Raw genomic sequence first — 22,542 nt, forward strand, 5'->3', positions numbered from 1 at the left:
CCGTATACTCTTCCCAAGATACCTGTCCCTGCTTCCACTGCCTGTGCATTTCCTTCTTGCCCTTTAGTTTGACCAGCAGGTCTTGACTCATCCATGCCAGTCTCTTGCCTTCCTTTCCTGATTTCTTACACCTGGGGATCGAGAGCTCTTGTGCTCTATGGAAAGCATCTTTAAAGATCTGCCAGCTCTGTTCTGCTCCCTTGTCCCTGAGGGCAGTTTCCCAGGGGGTCCTACTGACTAATTCCTTGACAGCTGGAAGTTTGCTTTCCTAAAATTCAGGGTCCTGACTTTACTCTTTGCCTGACCCATATCCCTCAGGACTGTGAACTCCACCAGTGCGTGATCACTGTAGCCCAGGCTGCCTCCAATCTTGACGTCGCCAGTTAGCTCACTTCTGAACTCTTCCTTCCCCTGGAAGGAAGCATCCGACACCTCAGTTACCGTTACTGAAATGTCTTTGTTTTTCAGACAGAATAGAAACGTCCATTTGGTAGTTACAAATAAGGTAAAGATTTGTGCTGCCCTTTGAAACCACTGGAAGTGCTCTTCTTGATGCCTGTACATGTTAAGGTACGTGTTTCACAGAATTAAACTGGTTGAGGTTAGAAGGGACTTCTGAAGGTCATCTGGTCCAACGCCCTGTGTTCAAGCAGGGCCACCCAGAGCCAGTTGCCCAGGACTGTGTTCAGATGGCTTTTGAATATCTCCGAGGATGGAGACTCCACAACCTCCCTGAGCAACCTGTGCCAGTGCTCGCTCACCCTCACAGTAAAAAAGTGTTTCCTGATGTTCAGAGGGACCCTTCTGTGTTTCAGTTTGTGCCTGTTGGTTCTGGTCCTGGCACTGGGCACCACTGACAAGAGCCTGGCTCCGTCCTCTTGGCACCCTCCCTGCAGGTATTTATAATCATTGATGAGATGCCCACCTGAGCCTTCTCTTCTCTAGGCTGAACAGTCCCAGCTCTGTCAACCTTTCATCATAGAGGAGATGCTCCAGTCCCTTCAGCATCTTCGTGGCCCTTTGCTGGACTCTCTCCAGTATGTCCATGTCTCTCTCGTACAGGGGAGCCCAGAACCGGACCCAGCACTCCAGGTGTGGCCTCACCAGTGCTGAGTAGAGGGGAAGGATCACCTCCCTCGACCTGCTGGCAGTACTTTGCCTAATGCAGCCCTAGATACCATTTGCCTTCTTGGCTGCAAGGACCCATTGCCGGCTCGTGTTCAACTTGGTGTCCGCCAGGACCCCCAGGTCCTTTTCTGCCAAGCTGCTTTCCATCTGGGTGGCCCCCAGCAGGTATTGGCGCTTGGGGTTGTTCCTGACCAGGTGCAGGACTTTGCACTTCTCCTTGTTGAACTTCATGAGGTTCCTCTCAGCCCATTTCTCCAGCTTGTCAAGGTCCCTCTGGTGTATCAGCCACTCCTCCCAGTTTGGTGTCATTTGCAAAATGGCTGAGGGTACACTGCTGCATCATCTAGATCATTAATGAAGATGTTAAGGGGGACTGGACCCAGTATTGACCCCTGGGGTACGCTTCCAGTGACTGGCCTCCAACTAGACTTTGTGCCACTGATCACCACCCTCTGAGCCCAGACATTCAGCCAGTTTTCAGTCCACCTCACTGTCTGCTCATCCCATCAACAGTTTCTCTATGAGGATCTTAGGGGAGACAGTGTCAAAGACCTTCCTGAAGTCCAGGTAGACAATATCCACCGCTCTCCCTTACTCTACCAGGCCAGTCACTTCATTGTAGAAGTTTATCAAGTTGGTCAAGCATGGCTTCTCCTTGGTGAAGCCATGCTGACTACTACTGATGATTTTCTTGTCCTTAACGTGCCTGGAAGTGGTTTCCAGAATTAGCTGCTCCATCATGTTCCCAGGGATTGAGGTGAGGCTGACTAGCCTGTAGTTCCCTGGGTCCTCCTTCTTGAAGATTAGGAGTGACATTTGCTTTCCTCCAGTCTACAGGCACTTCTCCCAGTCACCATGATTGATCAAAAATTATCAAGACTGGCCTCGCCATGACATCTGCCAGCTCCCTCAGCACTTGTGGGTGCATCCCATCAGGGCCCATGGACTTATTTTGAGTCCCCCATATGTAGATGTGAACAGAAACTTCTGGAGAAGGACTAAGGCCTTGAGAATTGAGCCTTGTTCCTCAGTCCTCCTTTCATCTGTTCTCTTCCTCCTTTGCCCGCTGACCTCAGCACTCAATTCCTGCAAAAGGCTCTACACTTGCGTGACAAGGCTACTGTGGGTTTGGCCTTAGATTTAAAGCCTACAGGTAATGTGGCTTTAAAGCCAGGAGACCTCTTCTGCAAAGGTCCTCCTGCTGTGTGGAGCTTCTCCTGGGGTGGTGGTGTCATGCGCATACACAATTTGGTGTGTGTAGCCTGTGCAACGCGTTTTCTGTTATGCCTGGCTGAGGATGTGAGTCTGCCGCAAGGACTGACTGTGCGACTTCAGCTCAGACTGCCTTGACTCATGCTATTTGCTTTGGAAATTATAGTTTCAATTGCTGCTGATAACCCAGCTGATTGTTATGTTATACATTTAGCAGTCTCTTTTTTTAGTTCTTTCCTTAATTGCTTATGTAAATAATTTTAGAAGACAGCATTAATTTTGGAGAAGCTGGCATATCAAAGGCTGTGAGGCTAGCAGCAGGTGCTGTAAGTAATCGCTCTTCTAAATTAAGCAACACTTTCCAAGGCAGTAGGTTAATTTCTGGGTAAGCAGCCTGCACACAGATTCTTAGAATCACCAGGATCGTGACCCAGTGAGTGACTTAAGGCTGTGGGTACCTTTAATCGCATGAATTGTCTTACTGAAGCCTTTCATTTTTAGAAGAAACTGGGGCTGTGCTCGAGCTTCTGTTGAAATGGTGCTGTCACATTGAAATCTCTGTCACCTGGCTCTGTGCTTGCTTTCGTAGCTCAGTCTGCACTGCCATCGGAGGTGTATTTGGAGCACGGGCAGGCATGTCAAGCTGCCTGGAGCCCAAGGTATGTACATGTGTGGCTAATGTTTATGCCAAAGGCTGTGCTGCTGTGGATTTTCTGTAACTAGTACAAGAGCAAGCAAAGTCATGTTCGAGAGCTTTGTGCCATTTCCACCTTTGTGTGTGCAAGTGGATTTCTACAAAAATATTTCCACTAGTATCTCTAGTGGAGTTCTCTTGGGATCCATAAGCAGTAACTGTTGTCCTGTGGGACAGATTCTGCTCAAGTGACGCTATCGTTAGCCTGTCACTTTTGCATTGTCACAGCTCTGGCCAACAGTGTTCTTGCTCAAGGCTAGGAGATCACCCGCAGAAGTGTGGCCTGCTCTTCAGAAACCACTCCGAGTCCATGAGGCTGATGGGGTCAGTGGTGTTTGTGACTTGATCACTACATGATTTTCACAGACTCTGCAGGGCTCTGAGGAAATTGGTAAGATCTTTATTTCTGTCACTACACAGATTGTGACTTTGGAACGCTTTGTCTCACTTGTGGAGTAGGAAGGTGCAGTTCTTACAGACTCAAGCTCTCTTTAGAATATATCTTCCTGCATGAAGATCGTTGCAAAAAGTAAGGGGAAAGGGGAAACTTGTACTTAAAAAGGAATCCCACGCAAAATGGAGTAGAGCAGAAATCGTGTATTTCTTCCAGGGACTCAAGAAAGGAGAGGGCAAAAAATGGATTTTTGATGCCTCCATGTGACTGTAGACTGGGACTTGTCCCTCCTCTGACTTATATTTGGTGTCTCCTGTGTCTCTGGATGCTCAACTTAGTTATCAAGCTGGTGCTTGGAATCATACATCTGCTAAATAGATCTGAAGCCACTTTCCACACTCCTTAGCTTGATTTTTGCTGTGGCCAATCATCTTCAGAAAGAAATGCTCTTAGGCTTGAAGCTCGGTATTGGGATACAGCCCTTTCATGTTTTTTCATGTTCATTAGATTGGACGTGAGGAAAAATTTCTTTACTGAAAGAGTGGTTAAACATTGGACCAGGCTGCCCAGGGAAGTGGTTGAGTCACCATCCCTGGAAGTATTTAAAAGACGTGTAGATGAGGCGCTTAGGGACATGGTTTAGTGGGCATGGTGGTGTTGGGTTGACGGTTGGACTCGATGATCTTAGAGGTCTTTTCCAACCTTAAAGATTCTATGATTCTAAAAAATAATAATCCAGGTGACAGGCTTCTGAAGGTTGAGCTCAATTCTTATGGACAATGTTACAGAATGACATGGCTCTTGTAATTGGTTTAGGGGTCTGTCATCTCTTTAAATAAATCTCTTTTATCTTCTTGCTTTCTAGATTAAAACATTACTGATTTGTTTGCTCTGAAGTCTTGAAGAGGCACAGTTCAGATGCTAGTGCAGTGTCTAACAAACCAAACAGTAATTCTACTAAACTAGATTCTTACACTATAAGCAAAAATATTCTTTCAGTCTTTGTTCCTAGAGGTAGTTGCTTTGATTTAAATGAACACCTTGAACAGATCAAGAGCAGGGGTTGATTTTTCCTGGTCATGTCTGTCGGGTAGTGGCAGGTTCTAACTACGTTCAGGAAGCCTTGTCTGGTGGAGAAGGCGCTTTCCTCCAGCTTGAAGAGCCTGATTGAGTTCCCTGCTCTATTATGGAAACAAGATGGATAAGCAACTTGGTTTTTCGATAGCTCAGCTTCTACTCTGAAACCTGAAATGTCATGTGGTGCTGTGAGCAAAAAGTCCTCTTTAAGTGACATTCCAATTCTGTGGGACTTGGGACCAAAATATCTTTTAAAAGAAATGGTGAAGAGGAAATTGTACTCGCTGCTTAGCACTGACTCCCCACTCTGCGGATCTTCTAACGGTGGATGCCTTGTGGGTTTAACAGATGGTCCGAATGCATATTGATGCACTCAGATCATCTGAGTGTATTCTCTGTGATGTTGTGAGATACCTGCAAGGCTTAGAAATGGAGAGTTGCCCTGGGCGAGAGCTGGGTGGACAGCGATTTGGTGACGGGAGCATAAAAACGTGCTAATCTTGCACACGTTTTCTGGGCAGCCTTTTCAAAAGGGGTCAGAATTTGACCTCTCTTAAATACTATGGGGTTGGAGGCAGGGAAATCTCGTTTCCCAGATGATTCGTCTCTGTGTGGGCTGCAAGAATTGAAAGCATCAGGTAATGCAGCAACCTGACTCAGCAAATGTCTTGCAGGCTGGCTTTCTGAATGGACTCCTGGAAGAGAAAGCAGAGGACCAAATATCCTCTGCTCCGAATTTGTGGATTTTGGGAGTAGGTCATTTAAGAATACTGCTTTGCATCTTTCTCACTGGCTGTCTTAAACTCAGTCTATCCAAATTTTTTTTCCACGTTGCACAAAGGATTTGGAAGGCTTTCTGTTATCAAAAGCAGAACTTGAAGGAGAAGGAGTCCTGTCCCTTACCAAAGATATGAATGCTGCATTAGGGGACTTGGACACAATAACAACAAAATATTACTCCACCAGCCTATCCTCTGAGATAAAACGTGTCAAGCAAATTGCTGTAACATTAGACGGAAACTTGGCAATTATGTTTGTGTGGCAATTTGATTCTGTTCTCCTAAAATACCCCTGGAGAACATCCAACTGTAGCTCTGCTCTGATCCCAAGACTACCCTGTGAATGCCCTGAACACTTACACGTACGTGTTAAGCAACAAGCTCTGACAGCATGGTCTGTGTAGTTGTTAGAAAGCTTTGAAATCTGGTTTGCTCTCAGAGGGCTTTCCATTTGGGTAAGTGTTCTGATAACCATCCCAATTTTAACTCTGGAAGAGGAAGGGAAAATAAAAAGCTTCAGAGAACCAAGCTTTTGTCTAGGCTGTGGAGCCAGCTGGGTGTCTTGTTCTGGCCTGCCAGCCTGCCTTCTCGTTGGGGACCCTTTCTGAGTGCTCGACAACTGCATTCCCTCTGTGAAAATAAAACCGCTTTTGGTGTGGCCTATGAACCCTGGTCTCCCATGACCATCCTCGGTCACAGTTGTCGCGATGAGTGCCTTACTGACCAATATAAATGCACAATCTCCTCTCTTTGTCCTTTCACAGCCATCGTTTGAAAAGCTTTCTGTTGCTTTTCCTTAAAAAATTACTTTTGAAGTTAAGGGTCCCTTTTGTTTTATTGACTATAAGCGTGCATGATAATTACGGGACAATTGCTGTGTTAGCTGAGATACTGCAGTCTTTCTGGAGGACAAAACCCTGCTCCAAGCAGGAGCAGTTCAACTTCTCTCACTCAAATTCCAGGGGCAAGGGATGTGGAATTTCCTAGGTTTTCCGCTCAGTGGTGACAGTGGTATCTGTGTGGCTGCTGTCTATTATGCTGTAAGTAATAGTTTAATGGACTTGCATGCAATAAATTGCTATTTTGTGTTGGTGTGTGGTTTTCAGTAATATGTCAGAGAATTGCGTGTGCCTTTTAATTTGCATCATTCAAGAAGGCAATACTTTAAAAATGTGATTATGATATCAAGGGTTTGTGAAGTGGAAGGCAGGCAGGCTTTTGCTTGCTCTGAAGACTTCCTGTGTAGAGAATGTAAGTCATAAACATGACAACCATGGGATTTTTTTTTTGCTGCCCCTCTTTTCCCCTCTTCTCTTTTCCCCTCTTCTCTTTTCCCCTCTTCTCTGAGTCAGGCTTCTTTCCTTCTCCTGCATTTGGATCATCCTAAAAAATGACTAGTTTCAGGGTAAAATGCAAGCATACCAACTAATCTGTGGAACTCTTCTTGTCATTTGATAACTAAGTGCTGCTTTTAAATTGGAACCTGTCTTGTCTCTTCAGCAGCGTGTGTGCTTAGTTTGACTCTCGCTCCAAATGAGTCACGTTTCAACCCCCACTGTCCTCTGGCTATCTTTTAAACTTTTTTGTTTTGTTTTGTTTGGGTTTTTTTTCTGTGGGTTGTTGTCAGGGAGCTGCTGTGATAGCTAAAGAGGCTGCACCAAACCCTTACATATTGTGTCCCAGTTGCTGCATTGATTATTTACAGGGATACGATCTGACTTGCACTGTAGGTGTGGATCCTGTCATGTGCAAGGCTCTGCTGCCTCCAGGGATCCAAATAAAGGATCCGTTTAAGAATTAGATGCCGCAGACCCTATGCTGTTGTCAGTGAAATCGATGAGTTCAGTTTGGGCAGGATCCAGGCCGCCCGTTCAGAGCAGCGATACTGTATGAAGCTCTTGGCTCGTGGAATACATCAACTGGCTGTTGCTTGGCTCCCTACAGGATAAAGGTCAGATTGGGTTGAACAGGGCTGATAGCCATGTTTCCCTCAGGGGAAACGTTCAACTCTGGCATATACTTAACTAAGCAAATATTGACCAGATTAGAGTGTGGAACAGGGATGGGAAAGACCATCAGCCAGTAGCAGACTGGTTTCCTGAGCATCCATGCTGTCAGATCTGGGCGCAAAGGCACCGTGTGGGCAGCAATTGGCTCTCGGACCGCGAAGCTTCCTGGCTGTAAACCCATACACCTTGTCCCAGGTCACGCTGGGGGTGGGAGTAGTTATTCTAGGGCTGTTCTGGAGGTATCTGTGGGAGAAGACAATTTGGGAGGTGGTGCTGGAAAGAGGTTCTAGAAAAGCATCTGTCTGTTGTTGGTGTTACTTATCTAATCACTGATAACAGCAGGGAACCAAACGTGGGGGATTATTGCACAAGTTCAGTGATGTCCTGGATGCAACTGCTTTGTGGGTTTTTTTGCTTTTAAAAGTGAGGTTTGTTTGGCATTGAGTAGCTTTTGGAGATGTATTTTTTAGCCACTGTGCTTTTAAAATCAGCATGCTAAAACCCCTGTGAATGTGGAATTGCGAGAACATGCGCGTATGCAGACATGTACTGGTTGAATTCAATTGTTACAAAATACATCCTTGGAAACCTCATCTTGGATGTTGTCGGCACGTCCTTCACATTTTGCCAGTTTTCAGAAGCTGTCAGGTAGTACTGTGTGGGAAGTGTTATAGGGCATTATGGGATAAATCCTAAAATCCTAATTCCGGCCAAACTCCCACTGTTTTCAGTGGGTGGCTTGCTGGCATGAAGGCCAAGTACCCCTTAGCTATCACAGATGACCTTTCTGTCTTTTTAAAGTCAAGGAGACTGAGAATTGGTGCCTGTATCTTGTGTTATAGATCAAACTGCAGGACTGCAGCCCTTATAATTTATACATGCGCTTGGATTTGTGAACAAGAATTTGGTTAAATAAAAACATTTCCAGTAACTGTTCTTTAGATTCTCAGTAATGCTGGTGAAATGCCAGAGATCTGGAAACAGAAATTAGCTGGAGATTTAGAGCAGTCCATAAAGACAACTCTCATTCTGTAGGGGAAATGCCGATGTTCTGAAAACTCTACTTTTCGTAAATGGAGAAAATATAACCGCCTTTATTTTAAAATGAAAACTTTAAATTCTTTCCAAATATCAGCACAAATTTATTGAAACATTGTTTGTTCTGATAACTTTTTTTTTTTTTTTAGGAAAATGTTTCGATGAAATGCCTGCAACTTTTGTCAGAATATTGCTTTCCAGTAAGGAATACTGAATTGCATATATTTTAGAAGTTAATAGTTTGGAAGTAGGTACATGAAGTTCCTGACTGTCACCAAATAGTTGAGATCATACATTGTTCTGGTCTCTTCTCTCTGTGCAAGAAAGAGGAAAATGTTGTGTTTGTGATCGCAACACTCAAAAAACCAAAACAACAGCCCAACAGTAAAAAAAGGAAAAAGGCCCAAAACCTTTTAAAAAACATTGCTGTGCAAACCTTGTCTGCCAGGAAGTCTTCCCAGCCCGAGTAAGAGCTCCTTTCCTTCACCTCAGTGGAGCATCATCACTGAAGTCTGCCTGAACCCGTCTTGGTGTCAGCCTTGAATGTTGTGTGAGGGCAGCCTAAGAACTTGCTCAGCTGCAGTTGAGGCTCTGAAGCCCACACTGTATTTTCTTCCTTCCCCACTTCCCCTTAGGTGGTCTCTGCCTATTCATACTTCAAGTTAGGGAGGGCTCTTCTGTCCTAACATCTCGGCTCCAAGGGGGAGGAAGGGTTTTCCCATCCCTCCATACCCCCCTTTACCCTCTGCTGTTGAGTTTCCCATCAGGATTGCATACACAGTTCTCTCTTTCTTTTTTTTAACTGAGAGTGTGTTTCTTGTGGTAACTGAAGTTGCAGAAGCACCTGGAAGGGATTTTTTTCATGCTGTGTGCTCTGTAACTACCTGAATTGCCTTTTCTTTAAAGAGGTGATTGACAGGTTGGAGGAGGGCAGAGCAAACAAGAAGTACTTGCACTTTTTTCCCCCCTCTTCTGCCTCCAAGATTACAAATGAGGTCTGTGTGAGAACTGGGACGAGAGCTTGCATCTCCCAAGTACCAGGACTGTACTCCACATGTTAAAACTCAAAATGACGGTGTTGTAGTACTGATCCCAACTCGTCCACTGATTTTTCTGCTCAAGGTTGTCACTTATCACCTCTTTTAATTTGTCTTCATCACTAAACTGGGGCATTGGATGCTGTTGACTAAAAACACTTACTTCAGATAAGTAGTTTCAATGTTGTTGGGTATCTCTCTCCTTTAGAGCCTCCCTGCCACTTTTTGTGGCTTGTAATTGCAGAATTAGTAAGGTTGGCAGGAACCTCTGTGGATAGTCTACTCCAACCCCCCACTTAAAGTGGTGGCAGCTGGAACAGTTTGCTCAGAGGCATGTCCAGTGGGCTTTTGAGCGCCCCCAAGGATGGAAACTCCATGATTTTTCTGGGCAACCTGTTCTGTGGTTTGGTTTCCCTCCCCCAGAAAAACGTTTTTGGTTTTGGTGTTTTGTTTTGTGTTTTGTTTTTTTCCCCCCTCCTTCTTACATTTCAAGGGAATTTCCTGTATTTCATTTTGTGCCCATTGCCTCTTGTCCTGTTGCTGGATACCACCAAGAAGAGCCTGGTTCCGTCTTCTTTACACCCCCATCAGGTATTTATGCACATTGATAAGATCCCCCTGAGCTTTTCCTTCTGCAGGCTGAGCAGTCTCAGCTCTCTCAGCCTCTCCTCCTATGTCAGACGCTCCAGTCCATTAACCATCTTTGTGGACCTTTGCTGGCCTCTCTCCAGTATGTCCATGTCTCTCTTGTACCGGGGAGGCGAGCACTTGACCCAGCACTCCAGATGTGTCTCACCAGCCCTGAGCAGAGGGGAAGGATCACCTCCCTTGACCTGCTGGCAGTGTCCTTCCTAATGCAGCCCAGATGTTGCTGCAAAGGCACTTTGGAGGCTCATGGTCAACTTGATGTCCACCAGGACTCCCAGGTCTTTCTCTCTGCAGAGCTGCTTTTCTGCTGGTTGGCTCCCAGTCTTTGCTGGTGCCTGGGGTTATTCCTCCCGAGTGGCAGGGCTTTGCGTTTTCCTTTGCTGAACTTCATGAGGTTGGTGTTGGCCCAGTTCTTCAGCCTGTCCGTATCTCTCTGAGTGGTAGCACACCCATCTGGTTTGTCAGCCACCCCTCCACTCTGTGCCATCACCCATAATCTTCCCTTTATGAAGAATCCAGAGCCCTACATGAAGTTTTTAATGAATCAAATCTCTCAACAGTTCTTGAAAGTACTTTGTCTGATTTTTCCCCAGTGAACAGCAGAGATGAGGTAACCTCCCTAGCACTAAAAGAACATTAAATACTGTGCCTTGTAGTGAAGGACTTCATCATTATTACTTAAGACTTTAATTCCTTGAGTCTCTGATACTTCCTGCAATACCAGCTTATGCCCTATGCTAACACCGTAGTAACCTGCTATACGTGTCACTATATAATGTTGCTTGTTGGCCAAAAGCTGGACAAGGAATGCTTTCTAGGGTTGGAAATCCATGGGGTCGGTAGGAAGGTGCAGTAGAATGAGAGAAAAATCCTATTGTAATTTAATAGTATTGCAAAGTGATTCCCCCCCACCCCTAAACTGTGCCCCAGAGGAAACAGGGGCATCAACTGAAATTTTCTCAATGCTTTATCTATATCCCCCTCCCCCAAAACCCACACCCTAGGCACAGTCTAAACCTCTGGGCTAACAGATGGTGTAGAGAGGGGGAGGGAGGGGGAACAATTTGCATCTAAATAGCTGAAATAAAAAAGGGTCACGTCCCACAGACCAGCCCCACTCACCTGCTGTTTAAATCCCCCTGAGAAACTTGCAAACGCGCTTAGTTTTTTAACGTCTGTGTCAGCTGTACTTACTCTCTGAAGCATTCTGTCCTAGAAAAGCTGCAAGCCCTTGTATCTTGCTTGGATGGATTGTGTTCTGGCCCCAAAATGATGAACTCTTAAGGATTTGGTTCTTTGAATGCGGTTGACAGCTGTGCCACTTTTGTTCAGCCCTCCCATCAGAGTGACTGCTTTTGGCTATCGTAATTAGTGCAAGCACTAATGGTATAGAAAAGGTTCTGACCAAATATTACCTCTTCTGTCGGCTTCTTACTCGCGTGGCCGCATGAGTCAGACATGCTCTTGCCGTGTAGTCCTGTGGCCTCATGCTGCAATATTCTGCACTGGGTTTGTGTGTGTGGGTGAGATGGGGTTTGGCCCTAGTGCCCACCAACCTGCAGCACAGCGGTGATCCTGATCCTGCAGGACTGTGGCATGGTTTGGTGTTGGATGGCCGTGCTTAATCCTGCATAACGTGCGAAGCCAGAAGCTCTGGCTTTCTGACTGTGGGCTGTAAAAATTTGCCAGGTTAAACTAAGACCTTGCTGCTCTCTAATGATTTTCTCCTTGAGTGTAAAGGTCTAAAAGTTGTTCTAACTGTTGTTCTTTTGGGGGTGGGGAGGGGAAAAGAAACATTCACCCACCACTTTTACATATTCATGGAGACTGCCTTGGGTCTACCCCCTGTCCTAGCAGCAGGGAGTGAGCTTTTGTCTCTTCAGGCAGATTTTCTCAAAGTTTAAGGCTATGGAAAGCCTGTTAATAAGGAAAATCTTCCAACTTCGTCATAATCACGTGCACTATTGACACACTGAAACCATCCTACCTGATTTCCCAACGGAATTTGAGGGATGCAGGCAGTGGAGGAGGCAAGAGGGCTTCACAGCTGAAGTTTAGTCGTACTGCTAAATACCAGGATGTGCGAAACCTGTTTCTACCCACCAGTTCCTTGGAGTTCTACACTCAAATGCTAAAAATAAATAACGTGAAGATATTCCAAGTGGTTCAGGAACTTTATTAGTTATGTCTGTTGGCATCTTCTCCACCTCCCAGTAAGCCAGAGGCATTTGGAGTTTGAGTTTAGCAGACCTGAGGGCTCAGCAGAATAAGGAGTGGTGAAGGAGGTGGCTGGGGACCCACCACTGTCTTCTGTGTAGTGACCTGGCAGAATAAAACTTGTGCAGAGGAGGTTTTCTATTTCTGGAATTGGAAGAAATTGGAATTTCTTCAGTACAAGCCGGAAGGGATATTGTGAGGTTAACTTTTTCTGAGCTGCCCGGCCCTCCCTCCCGCAAGTGTCTTGGAAGAGGAAACGTGCTCAAGAAGTGTCTTGGTTTTCTTTTCTTGTTTAATTCCCGAGTGTATTTCCATACCACGAGTGGTAGTGGCAGAACGACCTGTATGCATGACGTCAACATGGATTTGGGCAACAACCTTGTTTATATGCCTTTGGGGGGTTGGTTTATTTATTTTTTTAAATTAATATGGATTCCAGTTAGTAGAAGCAAGATCCGGTGTATGCATACTTGCAGACGTAACTAGGCAATGCGTAATACCAAATTATATGAATTCAGAGCTGTCTATTGTGCTTTATAACTTTTTACAGCTTGCTGTTGTTGTTTTTTTTAGTACTTTATAGCACTTGAGGATAATTATGTTTTATAAATGGTCATATGATGCATACTCACTGTCCAGGAGTAAGCAAAATAGGTGAGTTACTTGGGTGGTGCAAGTTATATACACACAGATGGGCACATACACACATGTGTGTATATGTATGCATATGTGTATATACATATGTTTATACATGCATATTCTCTACTGTACTATATACTCTACCTCTGTCCTGCCCCTTCTGCCATCTTCCTTCGGACCTCAGTTCAGTGACACAGGCTCTGGCAGCTGTGCTGGCTTGTGGCGCTGTCTCCTATGGATAAAATGCTTGTTATGCAGCAGGGCCCCACAGAGCATGTGAGAGCAAATCCAGAAATGAAAGATGTTTTTTGAAACATTTATCTTCTCTTTTTTTAAAAAGTAGAATCATGTGAACTGTGCAGCTGTAGAAGAGGCGCATGTTACTTTTCAACAGAGGAGGCAAAAGGTGGAAATACGAGGAAATAAGAGGCGCCCCTTGAGGCGATGTTTGCAGGTAGCAGGGTGAAGAACAGGAAAATGGTATTTGTTGGCCTGAGTTGTATGCTGCTTTTATTTTATTGTTTTTCTTTTCATTTCTTTTTTTAAGTGGCTTAGCAAGTGGCTGACTGACGTTGGAACATTTATTTCTCTATCTTCCTGGGCTCTCCAATTGGGAAGGGAACTTGTTGTACAGAAGGGACCATTCTGGTAGTTTTCAGTGTTTTTTCAATCACTTTCTGGGTGCAGAAATAAAAGATTAAAAAAAGATGTGCTGGATTGGAACCATGCCTAAAGCAATCCTCGGGATAATAGGATTATTTGACTGATTTTTAATTACAATAGAATTCTAACTAGATTGTTTTGAGCATACATTCAGCTCTGGTTTGTTGTGGTCTAATTGCCTCCTAAATTAGAGATACGAATATTCTAATTCACTCTCTCCCTCTGAGAATGCTGACGTTAAGAGAGAGTGTGAAATGCTATGTAAATTATATACAGGCATGTGAGAGAGAAAACAGTCTTTTAAAGGCATTAGCCAAAACTTAGGTCTTCTCTTTACCTGCGACGTCTTGACAGAGAGAATGATGAATTGATATTTTTCTGTATTTATTTATTTCTCTGTCCTGACAGGTCTTTTATATGCTTAGAAACATAATCTGAGAAAAATGCCAATAATCACAGCCTTTGAGGAAGGAGCAGTTAATGAATCTCTAAGGAAATATCCAAAATACAGATGATCTGGGGGGGAGAGAAGGTTAGGAGCCAGCGGAGCAGGGGCTGGAGACAGTACATCATCTCAGATCTAAGACAGAAGCGGTCTGCTGATAACATATTAAAATGACAGACTTGTGGGCTGATTTGCTCAGGGCTGCTTTTTGAGAGCACATTTCAAAAAGTCCCAAATTATTTGGGATTTGTCCACTTTTATTTGAGATAACTTGGTTCAGCTTTGTCAGAACGAAAGCATTAGGTTTTTGCAGATTTTTAATTGTCTTAAGGATTGAAACCCTCAGGAGAAGTTTCACCTATGGGGATGTATGAATTCAAACCATGTTAGAAGTTTAAAGAATATACATTAGGCTCAAATCCAACTTCTGTTTTTAAAGCTAAAAGGGACCTACCTAGCACAATGGCAGGCCACAAATTTGGATGTTTGTTTTACAGTATTTTAATAGAGCAACAGAGACTGATAAAACTTTGAGGCTTTAGTTGAAGTAGAATATTTAAGCTTCTCAAATAAAACTAGGTATACATTGAAGAGCGTTCACAGAAAAACAACAGTTATTTCCAGCCTGAAGTGACTTTTCTTAAAAATAAAAGCGGACAAATGTGCGTATCTTTGGAGGCTGTGAATCAGCACCTGCAAATACCAGCAGTACGAGAATAACCAGGAATGGAGGAAAACTCAGCTCAAAGGAAATGACTGGAAAGAAAGAGTGGAAGGAGCAACCTCATACTTGCAAAGGAGACTGTTCACTTAAGCCATCGGGTCATTTTCTGTTCCGGATTGATTTGCAGGATCTCCTTTCCCGCAGTTGGCATATTTCACTTTACCGCATCCCTCTGCGAGGAGTGTAAGAACAGGGAAGGGGGAGTTAGTGCAGGTTGTGCCGCAGTGGGTGTACAAACGTGAGCTTCAGTAAAGAGGGAGGCAGCACTTACACGAGGCAGGGTGTAAATGCCATACAGTGGATGGGGCAAAATTGGTTTGGGAAGTGCAGCCCCATGCATTCCTCCTGGGTATGCTCGGGGACCAACGCTGAGACTTCTTGTGGGCTGTGAAATAGCTGTTTCCAAAACTGACTGCCCTGTTTTTATCCGAGTTTTATAGTGAACAGAGCTGTTACTGTAAAGGTGAGAGGTGAAATTGTAGCGTGCTAGCTACGGAGTTTAAAATACTTCATTTTACACTCTCTTACCTTGGATTTACAATAGGAGAGAGGGAGTGTGGGCAGGTAACCTGGGGTAGATGCTGAAATGAGAATTGGTTTGAGTGCCTGAACACTGAGGAAGCTTTGGGGTTATAGGTAGGTAGCAAGAACCTCTATGAGAGTGTGTTGGTAGTGAACGTCCTTGAATCTTCATTATTGGAATTAAGGAAGGATGATCAGAAAACTCTGCATCTTGATCTGCTGCATGCTGTGCTGTCATAGGGAGGGTAATTCACATGCTGATGACCTTAGCAGGAAGTAGCCGTGGGACTTCAGCAAGGTGACTTATGGCGATGGGCGGGAGTACTGTACTGAACAAAATGCCTTGACTCATACGGCTTCCTAGAACATTAGTCTTTGGTTGTTGTCTTCGTTTTGGAAATCTGGTGAGTTTTGGCTGGCACTTAGAAAAGGTACAACACTGTCTATAGAGCTGCTTGGCTGCTCAATAGTGACCATAAAATGATTTTTAGCATTTTAAGTACAGAGGGGAGATGCAACCAACCTGACAAAGCAGTCTTGAGATGAATAAAACATGCATACTGGCAATCCATCCATCAGTGAAATCCAAATTCTGCTGAATTTGCAGTTCATATTGTTGCTAATTTTATAATGTAGATGCTCGTCCACGGGGAATTGGATTGAAAGAAGCAAGTGGCTTGCTGCAGATGCTGACAGGGCTCTGTATAGGAGCTCGATCAGTCTCTACTGGATTGGGTTTTGTGGCTGCAGCTGATGATGCTGCTTCATGAGAAAGAATGAGTTTTAAATAGGTAGCATTGAAGATCCATGCGTCCTACTTAAAGCTGCTTAGGTAACCGTCGCAAAAGAACACAGGGTAAGAAGATCCATGCTCCAGAAAGACTTGCACAAAGATGTTGAGGAAAACCTTGCCTACTATTTCTGGTCCTGTTATTAACTCCTACTCCTAATTACACAGTGCCTTAAAATGGGCCTGCTACTGTAATAAGTGATGTTCTTATATTTCCTTTTATTCAACGGAGTAAAAAATAGTTCACTTGGCTCATGGGCTTTATTTAACTGAGCGCTAATGCAGAGTTGTGTTGTAATATATTGCAGAAACAGCAGTTCCTTTGTACCAGTCCTATAGAGCTTTCTTTTCTCTACTGACATACAGTAAGTATGATTGGGATCTGAGTAAATGATGTGATAAAAGGCCTGATGGTACCTCCTAAAAACAAACTGCTGCTCATTAAATTAAACGATGATGGTTCTTAATGGACTAGTGAATGCTCTGCAGTCCATTTGGTACAAGCAAGGAAGTCTAAGAACGCAAGACCTTGCCACAGTACACTCGCTCCGCTTACTTCTGTACATACTGGGATTATAAAGTAGGTACAACAGGGTGTTTTGCTAGATGGCATATAATTATAAACACAGAGCTGAGGCTCTACCAGCAAAGGTGGCTTTACTGTGAAAGCTCAATAGGTGGAAACCCTAAGCTACCTTAAGCTTTTTCATTTTGCCTTTTACATGAACTGCTTTTAGAGCATTACCTGTATCATAATTGAAGGAGTAATCCTTGCAAACTTGGAGCAGATTTATGTGCAGTTCTCAAATTGTTTGTCTTTACTGATGCTAAATTAGCTCTTTCAGTTCTGGGTATTTGACCGTGCTTTCCTTGTCTCTTAATTCAGTTTGTCTACAAAAAGCTCATGTTTGATGCAGAGCTTATTCTGTCTTGGGAGAATTATTCTTTCTTCCTCTTTCCCCAGCTTTGAAGAAGAACCAAAACTTTAACGAAGCAATGTGAAACTGAAGCAATCTTTGTGATTTCCTTTAATTGAAAACTACTGCCAGTATGAAAATCCTGGCTAGCAATTAAGGGAATGTGACAGCTTTGCCAGTCGTTACATAAATACTACAGAGCACAGGGCTTCCTACTGTCACTAGCTGCAGTGAACACAATGGAGCTATACACAGGAGTGAGCGCTGCTCTGATGATAAATGTTTGCATTTCCAATTAGCGCTGAACTGTTGCAGCATTTCCCCCTCGGTCTAATTGAGGCTTTTGGATCGCTTCATCAGCTAACGATGCTCATGTTGTCTTCTTGCTCTGTAGTTTCCCAGTGAGAAAGGAGTTGGATGAGTTTCGCTCTTAAGAACATCGGTTTCCTTTTTGCAGGTCTTGGTGTTTCTTCTCCTCAGAAAAACTCACCTTTTACAGGTTAATGCAAACTTTCTGCTCTTTACATACTGTGGCTTTTTGCTGACCGCTGCATTATGGTGTCCTCTGCGCATGTGGGATGTTGTTGACTTGACCTGACGATGTTCTAGTTTTCTGACAAATTTCTTACCCCGTCCCCATTGCTAAATGGCAAAAGTCAAATCTCTGCATTTAACAAGGTGCATGCATTTTTGCAAATACCTGTGTGTATTTAAAACGTGAGTATGTTTTGCTGGGAATTACTCCACATTAGGGGGTAGCGGGGCTTAATTCTGAGCCCTGTGCTCTGTGTTTGTCTTCTGGATTGGAAACTTTTGAATGGAAAAATGATTAATGATTCGGCTGCTTTCAGTTGCTGTCGCTGCTAATGTGCAGTTTGGACTTAGAGCCAAGTAACTTAGGTAGAAAGTAGCGGGGGGGTGTTAATATATTTTCTTTATGCTGCATCTAGTCATTTCCTCTGGAACACAGATTTCCTCCAGGAAACCTGCTTATATGGGCTTTGGGTATGCTTTAACATAAGAGGCCTTTATTTTTCCCACCCTGCTAAGCAAGCTCTGACTCCAGTCACTACTTTGACTTGTGTGATTGAAGCCCTGCCTTCCTGTGAGCAAAAGTGGAACCAGAGCCAAGGCTGCTCCATACTGCGCTGGAAAACGGAGCCTGCACTGACGTCTGCAACAGCGAACTTGCTTGTTCAGGCATGTAGCTGGGGGAGGGGAGAAAGCACTTCTGGAGATGAGGAAATAAGGAGGATGATTTGTGGGCTGAGAAGTTTTAAAAATTATACTCTTGGTTCCTTCTATCTCAGTTTGGATTTTTTTTTTTTTTTTTTTTTAATATGGATGCAATTTATTTCTCTTGGGCTGTTTAAAAGTGCTGTTAGAATGGGGTAAGTGCTAGGTCAAAATGAGCAGGCTGCTGCCCCGGGGATGGGAACAGCTGGAGCTAGTCTCTGCAGCTCTCAAAGCTTGAGCTACCCAGCTGGAGCACAAGTAAGGTGAGTTCATCGTGTACTCCTGGTACTTGGGCATCGCTGGCATTGACTGCGAAATGGTTATTGTTTGACGCTGCCAGTTAGTCGTGAAACAACCAAAGCTAAGCTGAAGCATGGCAATTTAAGCTGGCGTTGCCTCTGCAGTTTTGGATTCAAGCCTAATCTGGTGGAAAGGGCTTGACCTGCCTCAGTCCTACTGAAACCCTGTGTGTGTCTGGGTTACTGTCAGCAGCCGTGCACAGGCCCACACTGTGGAGGCTGGTGAAAGCTGGACCTTGATTATTTAAAACAAAACAGAAAGAAGCTTCCTTAATTTGAGTGAAAGGAGAACTCTGCTCTGTTGCTAGGAATCGAGCGATTATAATTAGTCTGTTCTTTAGAAGCATATCTGTGCAGTACGGTGGGTTAGCATGTATATCTGCTCAGGAAGAGATTTTGCAGCTCTCCTGCCCAGAAGTAGTGCCCGCTGCAGTGGTGTCCGTGTCCTCCTGCAAAATATGGGCTGGGGAATCCCATCCGGCAGCTTTTGCATTTAGCCCAAACAGTTGGGGTTGAATTAAAGGCTTTTTTTTAAAAGGACCCTCCAGTCTTTTGGCTTTTAAAATTCCAAGCCATGGAGTCCTCCAGCATTCCTGTTGAGTTGTAACTGGTCAGTCATCCTTTATGTCTAGCACTATGGAAATAACGCCTGCAGTGGAGCAAGACTGCAACCAGTAGTTGGCTGTCTGCCATGAGAGTCTGTCTCCCTTCCCCCTCCTCACCCACCCACTCTGGCTGTAGCAGTGGATACATTCTCTTCTAAATGTGTACTTATTTTTAGTGATTATTGTTTCATTTAATTTAGCGATTTCATTTGCATCTCTCGGTGTTGGCAGCACCTGCAGGGGTATAACAGGTAAATTCTAAAGATAGATGAGCAAACAGTGCTGTTTTGTAATTCTTTATTAGAACTTTATGAAAACCTGTTGGTTTTTTTTTTTAATTCACATGTAAATGTTGGGTCTGGGCTGATGCATTGATGTCCCTTCACTTTTTTTTGTTTAATTGGCACACTTGCACAGCACTCAGATGTGCAGTAACTGGCTGGGGAGACAGCTAGATGCTACAGTTCCTTTTTTTTTTTTTTATCACCTCTAAATGTGATGATCAGTCTGTCCTCCTTCAGGGTGTGTGTATTGCTGCTGCCCTTTTCTGTGGCAGCATGTGTCCCAGATCCCATCCGCTGTCGGGTGGAGGAAAAGGATACCTCTTGCCTCTTTTTCAGGTGGAACATGGGTGGGGTGCGATGTGAAACTGTGTTTGAGACTTAGTCCCACGTAAAGTAATAAAGAAAAAATGAATGAGTGTCTTTTAATCCTGTGTAATAAAGAAAATAATAAATAATAAGTAATATTTATTACTTATAATAAATAATAATAAGTAATCAAGAAAAAATGAATGCGTGTCTTTTAATCCTGTGTTGAAACCCAGCTGGTAAACTCTGCCGTTCATTTTCTTCTGGGATTTGGAGGAAAGCGTGACACACGGGGAGGTATCTGCTGCTTGCAATGTGTTTGAACAGAGCAGGGGACGGCCCCTGCTCCTTCCCACCAGGGCAGTGCAAGGAGGAAGGAGATTTTAACTGTGTGTGTGTGCATGAGTGATCTCTAGCCATGGTGTGGAAGAGTGCAGGGATACTGGTGCAGAGAGGTAAAACACTTGTTCTGATTAGGATCAACTCAATTAAAGGTCAAGACTCCTTCTGCCTTTTTTGTGGGGAAGATACCTTTCCTCACCCTGGCAACAACAGAAGAAATAGCATCTTGGAAAAATGTGAGATTTCCTTCTGGTAGTAAGCAGAAAGGGAAAAACAGTTGCTGAGCATCTCCTTCCCCCCTCTCTTGTTTAATATAGTTTATTCATCTGTAAGTTGTAGTGAGTAACTTACAGCTACTGTTTTGCCAGACTGCATGAATTATAGATGGCTCTTTTATGAATTTTCATGTTGACTCCAGCAATTAGTATGCATTGGACATAGTTATCTTTATGGCATCTACTGTAGCGTAGGTTTCAGCTCCTCTGACTTTTTAATTGCTTTCTGTTTTAGCAATCAGTCATCTGCCTGTCTTGCTAAAGAATGCAAAGAAAACACTACCAGCTTGATAGAAACTTACAGTTCAGCGTGGAGCATCAGGATTGAAATGATGTGGTTTACCAGAAGGAAGAATGACATACATAGAGGATCTTTGTTCTCTTTTTTTTTTCTTTTTTTTCGTGTGTGTGTGTGTGTGTGTTACCCACAGTAGTGCCAGAAGGCTTCACATATGTTGGGGTCCCACTCTGCTAGGTGAACGGCTCAGGAGCCTGTGCCTGTATTACAGGAAGGCTACAGGCATAAACGTCATGATTTTGAGCCATATCTACTTAACACAGATCAGCAGACCGGCGCGGATCTTTGCACGTCTGTGTACTCTGAACTCTTGGGCGCTGCTGTTGGCACTTGTGGGTGCCATCTTCTGTTCAGTACCTCCGCTTGCTCTGTCTTGGAACAGCCAAGTGGTTTCCTGAGTCTCTTCTCCCCTTGTGCGTGGTTGTCTGTCACTCCTTCCTGTCTGCAGAAGTGTTTTGTAGGTGTGAAAGGAGAGTTGTCAGGTCTGCTGTTCGACTCTGTTGAGGCTGGGGTAATCTAATTTAGCTAATGGGCTTCAAAAGTTGATGGGGAGGGGCAGAGAGCATTTGAAGGCCTCTGTAATTTGACTTATGGCAGTCATAGGTTGCAGTAATAAAACTTTTATTTTCCTAAGTACTGTGTGCTGAAACAACCCAAACTTTCAGTACTCCCAAACGGCTGCAGAAACAATAGTCCTACATCACGACTATGCCTTCCTAGTGGTGTCTGGGGGGGTTGGTTTGAGGGCTGGTATTTTAATATATATATATATATGGTAGTTGAGAATAATTGTGTCTGCAGCTAAAATGTATTCCCTCATCTGACTGCAGTTGAAAAGTTCACATGCTGTTTCATTGCTTCGACTGTTCACTTAACCATGGAAACATAAGATAAATTTCTCAAAGCGCAGTCACACTGGTGTGAAGAAGGAAGTAACTCGGTCCGGTGATACTTTGCATTCCTGTTAGGATGGATCGCGCCGAGCAGAGTGACTCACCTCAGTGTCGTAGCGCTGATGTTATGCTGGCTGGTGAAGCAATTGCCTGGTGCTCTGAATTTGAGCAGGGCCTACGCAAGGGGGGGTTGTTCAAAGCCTGCTTACATGTGGATTGGCAGGAGATTATTTTAGGAAGAAGAGAATTTGCACAGTCAGCTAGGCTATGGTGAGGGAGACGGCTGCCTCTGTAACCACTCGCTATGGCTCTGTGCTCCGGGCTCTCAGCTGTGCTGTAAAACCCTGGAGAGGTGTGTGTAATTCTGTCAGGACGGGGTTTCATCCACATACTTTGAAACCAACAGAAGTTTAAAGTATAATGATGTTGAGTTTGGGGATAGATTGTATCTCTGTATCACAGTGGGAGGACTTGCGTAAGCAGGTTTTTTGTTTTCCCTTTTAAATATGTAGTGGGGAAAAAGCTTTTGGGAACCCTCTAGGATAGTGCTGCTATTGCAGGGGATAACTTCTGTAGAACCAGTCTCTTAATTTTGGAGGTTGAAGGATTTCTCTCATCCCCCGTCTCCAAACAGATTAAATAGCTCTTGTAACTCCAAACATAAGACACTGATGAGGAGAAAGGTCTGGGAGCTTCAGCAATGGAGAAGAAAGGAGAGGGTGTACTGTAGGGTTTGCCCACATGAAAGTTGCAGTTACCAAATAGGTGTAAAATAATATTGTTTGTTAAACTATGTAACTTCTCAGCAGTTACTTGCTCATTCAGGGAATAATGTAAGATAAACAACAGCTTGTATTGCCAGCGTTTCTAGCCCTGCAGTAAAACAGTAATTCACTTGCACTCTATTCTTTCCGACTGAGGGATTTTGAAAAACCCTCTTATATTGAAGAAACTGTGAGCAGATGTCCCTGAGGTTTTGCACTGGTGGAACTGAGAGTGAGGATGCTTGACATCCAAAGGTTTTTCTTATGTTTTCATTGTCCTGCCCCTGCTCCCCTCCCCCTTATGTTC

The 22,542-nt window shown here is 44.1% G+C and overlaps 1 protein-coding gene across 1 annotated transcript in view; it reads left to right on the forward strand.

Annotated features, from left to right (window-relative positions):
* Nucleotides 1-2,742: 2,742 nt before the first annotated feature.
* The window catches only part of PAK1 (p21 protein (Cdc42/Rac)-activated kinase 1), a 53,097-nt gene continuing 33,297 nt past the window's right edge, over nt 2,743-22,542 (forward strand). Inside the window, exon 1 of the mRNA XM_009321928.1 lies at nt 2,743-2,999. The gene's annotated coding sequence lies outside the window, so the exon portion shown is untranslated. The remainder of the gene's footprint in view (nt 3,000-22,542) is intronic.

The sequence above is a fragment of the Pygoscelis adeliae genome, unplaced genomic scaffold, assembly GCF_000699105.1.
Source record: "Pygoscelis adeliae isolate BGI_AS28 unplaced genomic scaffold, ASM69910v1 Scaffold263, whole genome shotgun sequence".
NCBI classification, from domain to species: Eukaryota; Metazoa; Chordata; class Aves; order Sphenisciformes; family Spheniscidae; genus Pygoscelis; species Pygoscelis adeliae.